This window comes from Corvus brachyrhynchos, unplaced genomic scaffold (assembly GCF_000691975.1).
Source record: "Corvus brachyrhynchos isolate BGI_N302 unplaced genomic scaffold, ASM69197v1 scaffold279, whole genome shotgun sequence".
Classification (NCBI taxonomy): domain Eukaryota; kingdom Metazoa; phylum Chordata; class Aves; order Passeriformes; family Corvidae; genus Corvus; species Corvus brachyrhynchos.
The window spans coordinates 5,501,486-5,508,133 of record NW_008246060.1 but is presented as its reverse complement, the minus strand read 5'-3'; the positions used below and the strand labels follow the sequence as shown (position 1 = coordinate 5,508,133).

General features: G+C 39.3%; 1 protein-coding gene across 1 annotated transcript in view; it reads left to right on the top strand.

Moving 5' to 3' along the window:
• GRID1 (glutamate ionotropic receptor delta type subunit 1) overlaps positions 1-6,648 on the top strand; it is a 513,295-nt gene that overhangs the window by 123,724 nt on the left and 382,923 nt on the right.

The following is a 6,648-nucleotide window of genomic DNA, read 5'->3' as shown; positions in this document are numbered from 1 at the left end:
TTTTTTTTTTTTTTTTTTTTTTTTTTTGCTACCAGAAGCAGTTTAACTGTGGCTTCATGCCAGTGGGTAATGAATAAAGTGAAAACCCTCAAATGTGTTTGCAAATATATTGGTGAAGGCTGGCTTCAGAGATGCTGTGCTCTCTGTGGGATTTATATTGGTGCCTATGAGATTTGGTCTGGTTAGGTGGTTATTTTTATTTTATGTGGTTTTGTCTGTGGGTTTGTGACCAGGTCCAGAACATTAATTTAAAGGAAACCTTATAACTGGCAATGTAAAATATGACTATTTTTTGAAGGTATAGTTGAAATAGAGAATGAATGAATAGACTTAATATCTTCTGTCAAAAGGATTGTCTTACTCGTTTCATAAGCACTAAACTTACAGAAGGAAGCTGGAAATGTTGCCCAGCCTCACTGGAGCAGCAGTAGCAAGACACAGCATTGAGTGGCTCTAGGTGTGGCCAGGTATTTCCTTCAATTCTAGATGGACACAGCAGCATGTCCTCACTGGGGGAATCAGGAGCAGTGAAGGCTTCCCCCTCATTATCAGCAGTTACAGCAGTACACTGTAAGAAGGAATTTTGTTTCTGATCCCTTGATTCCTGCCATCCGTGTGTTTTTCCACGTGTAACTTCTGTACGATCGCGTGCCAGTGTTGGGGATAAACACTGCTGGTTTTGAGACGCTTTGTGGGGATGAGTAAATTGTGCAGTTTTCATTTGCTGTAGATCACAGAAACCAGACTTGCAGGTGCGTTTCCAGACTTCAGAAACAAGGCAGCAGGTACTTCCCAGCGTCTGCCTTCTATAGACTTGCTGCTCTGTCTGCAAAGCACCCAGGGCACCTGTGGCACTGCATGCAGAACAACTGCGGCATAGAAACCGCTTTGTAAATGAAATTCCATGCCTCACACAGTTGCTTGTACTGAGGAAGAATTAAGGATAGCTAACTAGGAAAGAAAAATTGTTCCTTGTTATATTTGTATGCCCTGCCAAGCAGGGTTCTGCATATAAACAAGCATTACTGTATAATTACAAGATGCATGGAAACTTTGAAAATATATAATGCTGTTCTTTATTGCATCAAAGTATTAGCAGTTTTTTTTGCTACTGCTATCATTCACATAGAACATTTCAATTATTTTTTTTAAAGTTTTATGTATAGTCCAGGGAAGAAGTCTGCTTAGGAACTGCCTGCAGTTTTCAATACTCACCCATTTTATTTTCCCTGTGGTGACTAATGCTTCTGCTTACTTGCCTATACAGTGCTTAAGCAAAGGCCAGAGTTTAATTAAGATTCTAAGTCTTATCTTAATATGCATAATTCCGTAATTATTAAAATTATTTCCTTCCTGCCTCATCTGTTACTGTAATTTACACTTAATAATTTGAGAGGTTGAGAGCTGTTGGCAGAAATTCAATGTTTACATGGGTTAATTTACTGGTTTATTACTGGTCTGTGAATTGCAGTAGTCAGTTGTATCTATTCTTCTATCATGAATTTATGATCAAAACATAGAAATTAATACTAAATTACAGGCATAGATATTAGAAAATCAATGACATGATACAACATAAATAGTAGTATTAGGTTACCAAGTGGCTGGATAAGCTAACCAGAATTAAATAAAAATACAAAACATGTTATTTTGTATGAAAAGAGGTGGATATTTTTGAAGCCTCATTTATTGTTTTAACCTATACCTTCTGGTTTCATTGGCCACGGGAGAGGGAGAATGTATTGGCCCAAACCTCTCGAAGACTACTCAATCATTCTTCCCCCCCTTTGAATTTCCAGCTGCAGCATCCTTGTTGAGCTGAGTGGATGAGGTAGTCTTCTGGTCTTTGCTCTAGGGGGCACGGTGGTGAAATAACAGTGTGCTGAATGTCTGGATCATAAAGTATGAGCAGACTGTCCCTTTGAAAATTGGGAGCAGCCTTCAATGATCTGTAGAGTTCATGTGATGTTTTTCCATTACTGTTGCTATGCTCCCCTGTACCTGCAACAAAAAACATAATTGAGGCCAGCAGAATGCCTTGCCTATAGGTACAGACAAAATAGTCCTGTGTACAATTAAAAACGCCAAAACACCCACCTGACATCTTCCCTCCTCCTCCCCTACTCTAAACTACAAGCACCCCCCCCCCCCGGTTTGACTTGGAAGTAATTTAGCTCCATCTGTCAGTGGAGGTCATGTGAATGAGTCTGTGTCAGAACAGGTTAAATCCTTTAATTTGGAAACTGCTACCTAGAAGTACTTAAAAAGAAAAGTCAAATACAAATGCTGCACTGTGGTTGTCATACTGGGTTGTAAATGGCACGATGAACCTTTTGGACATTGCACATTCTACCCAACATCTGTTATTGTGATAATTACTTTGGAGGCTTTTTAAAAAACACTGGAGGGTCAACAGTTAGAAATCTTAGGATCCTGCTTGTAAATCCAGAATGTAACACTTTCAGTAGTTGTGTGGCCCTAAAGCAGGATACTACTCTGGGGTAGAAAAAGAGACTTGTGTTAAGCAGGTGGTGTGAGGAGGTAAATTTTTCCAACTGTTTAGATTAGAACGATTTGAAATTAAAATCCATATGTTGTAGGTGTTCCCCAGTCACAAGTTTCCCAGTCATTCTGATTATGTGGTGCAAAAAATTTAAACAGTGTCTTGTGAAAATTGTAATGGTTGTTTTTGCCTTTTTTTTTTTTTTTCTGATTTTGTGTCTTGGTTGAAGTGTGTGGGCTTGGAGTTTCTAACATACATAGTAGAAATGAGATAATTCAAGCCATTAAAAAAGCCACAGGTTTAGTTAGAAATTTTTACAGAGACAAAAAAGGTGGCATTTGTAGCTTATTTTAACTAAACTTCTGCTTATTGTTTTACAGAATAAAGTAGTATAAGACCGTATTGCTGATGTATGTACGTGATCAGGTACTGCATTAAAGAATTCAGAAATTTCCATGGTATTACTCTAAGCACAGCAAGGTGGTAGATCCAGTTATAATTCAAATGGAGAAAATGTGCAAAAGCTGCAAAATATCTCAAAACTTTTGGATTCAGATGAAATTAGGAGAGGCAGGAACAAAACTTATGGTCTGTGCTTTCCAAATCTCTCAAGAAATGTTGATGGGTTGGTGCGGTTATTGTAGTAGGGCAGGACATGGAACAATGTTCACTTAAACATGTTTGAAGGTTATGTCATTTTTTGACAGGTACAGCTGCAGTGTAGAGATGACCTGCAGGAAGGCAGTGTGGTGACAACCTTCAATGAACTAGGTATTTCCTCAGACTATGAAACTTGTATTTGTTCATGGTAATGGCAGCCTGAAAATACTACCTGCCACTCTTAAGATTTCTGGTAGCATTTCAGCTGTGTTGTCTGAAGCTAACTAAAGGTTAGAGAGAAGAAACCAATTTGTCCTGTTAATGAGAAGCACAAGAATGATAGTCAATATTTCTTTGAGGTCTGAATTTTAGGGTTATTTATAAAAGCTACAGAATTATTTAAGACTCAAGAGGGTGTCTTTCCAGGCATAATATTCCCTTAGGATTGCTATAAAATACATGACTTAGGGTTAGTTTTTCAGATTGTTGTGACTTGTTGACATTTGTTTGTTGGGCTATTTTTGGAGAGTGGGCAAGGGACATGTCGTCATGCTGATGCTGTAAGGGTTTTTTTGTTGTTATTTAAATAGTGCTAAGTAAAGCTCTTCTATTTCCATCCACATTTTCAAAACTAGACTGTGAAATGTGCTTTAAGCATCTATATTTTAAAAGGAGTCTCCTGGGTAAAAAAAAGAATACAAGCAGTTTGGTTACCATAGAGATCATGGTGCTCAGTTTGCTCTGTACCCTGAGGTGTGTGGAACTTAGGACTGAGCCACTCTTGCAAAGCAATGGGTCTTGGTTCCTTTTGTGCTTGCTGTCCTCAGAGTACAGCAATGCAATTGTTCTGACAGGGAGCTTTTCTTTTCCTTCCCTCCATCCCCAATGCTTATCCATTATGGCCAGGGGCTATTGCTTCCGGCTAAAGAACTAAGGGGAAGTGCTGCTGTGGTGATAGGAAAGGCCATTAGAATGCAGAGAAAGGATTTAGGGTTGAAATGGGAGCCAGAGCAGTAAGTGGAAGCTTGTTTGGCTCTTGCAAACAAGACACAGAAGAGTGATCGTAATAGAAGCAAAAGTCATTACATCATCTTGTCTTTTCTGCCTTTGTCGTGCTCTTTAACAACTGGTATGATGCCAGTGCCTTTATTAATGGCAGTTTTAAGATCAGCTCTGGGAAGGAAGTTTGCCTGAAGAAGACCATGTGTGTTTCTTCTTTGGTATGGAGAACAATCGATTGCTGCTTTAGGGCTGTGACTCACTGAGAATGTTATCGGGTGCTTTGTAGGCATGGAATGGGAAGCAAGTTTCCATGAAATCTGCTATGATATGAGTCTGGTCTTTCAGTTCTGTTGCTCTGTAGGAGTTAAGCTAAAACACGGTGGAGTAAATGTGAAGACCCCAGTGGCTTGTCAGGACTTTGCATCAAGCTGTTGAGCGAAGGAGCCTATGAGCTTTGCTACTGACAGTCCTCCCCCAGACAGTGCACGGGTCCTGTCTTGGTTCCATAATTGCTTTCTGTCTTGTTTAAAAACCAAAACGACAACAAAAACCACCTTGCCAAGCAAACCCTAGAGAACGCATTGTCTGGTTATGTCCATTTTTGCACTGGGCAGTGAGGATCAATAAGGCAAGAAGAATGCGATTTCATCCAGTTCAAGTGTTGATGATAGATGCTGAAGAGAGCATCAGAGAAAAACTTGAGCAAAATTCGGCATGGCAGGACATACTTACCTGGCAAGCTTTTAGAATGACAGATTTACACTGTACTGTGTGGTGTGTCTTGGACCTTTCTTGAATAGACCTGTTGCAAGCCCACCTGTATTTGTTCCAAAAAATGTTCACTGAAGAGTTACCAAATACTTTTTTTTTCATTTCTTTGGTAGTTTACTTTAATTGCTTTTCTGTAGTTCATTCTAATTTCAGGTTAATTGTATACAATTTGATGACAGTGTGCTGTGTCTACCAAATGCAAATTCTCCAAAGGCTTCAAGAAGCATTTCGTCTTAATGAAAATGCCTTTTGGAAGGGAGATGTGTGGTTTTAAAGCAGAGGTCAATTTTGGCAGCTAATGAGTTGGTGTAAATGAAAAGAAATGTCTTCCTGAAGGACTTTTTTAGAATAGAAAACCGTGGTTTTTTTTTTTTCCTCAGTCAGGCCTTGCAGTGACATAGGAATGCAAGATCTTTTTCTTACGGCGGTTTCTGAGAGAGCCTACTTTGGCAAGGCTTCATGAACCTGGCCTTGTTTCTGTTGCAGATGACAAGTGCCCCTTTTCTTATGGCCATAGCCATGGATAGAGGGGTGGGGGAATGGAAGGAGCAGAGTAAGCAGAAAGAAAGCTTATGTGAGTGCTTTGAATAATCCATGGAGACTGAGTAATTATGTATGGCTTTTAATGAGATGAAGATGATGTTGTAGGTAATGGGATTTTTCTGAAGCAAGAAGAAAATTGATGCTCAAAAGACAAAAATGTAATGTGGAACTGCAGTTCAGTGCTAGCTTTTAAAAAAACCATACAGTTTCAAGTTGAAAACATTTAAGACTTACTCACTTGTCAAGGAAAAATAGTATCAACTGAAAGGGTGATGATTTCCAATTTATCTGTGGGAAATGACCTTGCTGCGTGCTTTTCCCTCTTAAAAGAGAAGATAAATCCCTTTTATTCTACATGGTCCTTTATCCTGTGCTGTTCATTTGTTATTTGCCAGGAAGCAGATAGGATTTGAGCATTGCCTCAGCCAGGACATAGGGGAAAATGGTTCGTAATTGCCCAAATGGAGTGGAAAAGTTTGTATCCCATTAGCAGTCCTCAAAGACTAAAGCACCATAAAGTGTAATCACTTAAGAATGTGTGTCTATAGTATTAAGCACATTTGAATGAATGCCAATGAACGAGTTCTGAGTGTAGCCAGTTATGAAAGTCAATGGGCAAATCTAAAGTATTTGGTTTAAATTTCAGAAACAAACATCAAATAAAACCTAGTAAAAAATGGGTTTATACAGTTAGCCTGTTCTCTCAGATGGTAAGTAATTTCCTCCTTTGAAGGACCATAAGCAGCATAGTCAGTGAATATCAATGACATTTAACTGGTAGGCTTGTTCGGTAAGAGGTGGTTTGTTGGTTGGTTTTTGTTTTGTTTTTTAGTGAAAAATTCTTCTGTAAGAACATTTGGTCTCATGACCAAAAACTTCTGGCAAGTGAGTGAGCTGTGTCAGGGAGGTGCCAAATGGGAATTAGGTGTGCAGTTCTCACCGACTTTGAGTGTCTTAACTGCCATTTGTTCTTTTATTAATCTCTCTTTTTGATCTGAAGTGATTGGCTTTTCTCCCTGTGTATCTTTATCTCCTTCTGTGAGGCATGTATGAAGGGGAATGTGTTGTGGGGAAATTTGGGCTGCTCATCAAAAAGAGCATCATCTGTGTGCTGGCAGGTTGTTGGATGTGCCATCATGCTGAATGTGGCTTGCAGACCTGCGGAGTGGGAGAGCACCAGAGCAAGAGTCACCTTCTGGTGACCTTATTATGCCAGCAACCAAAATGAA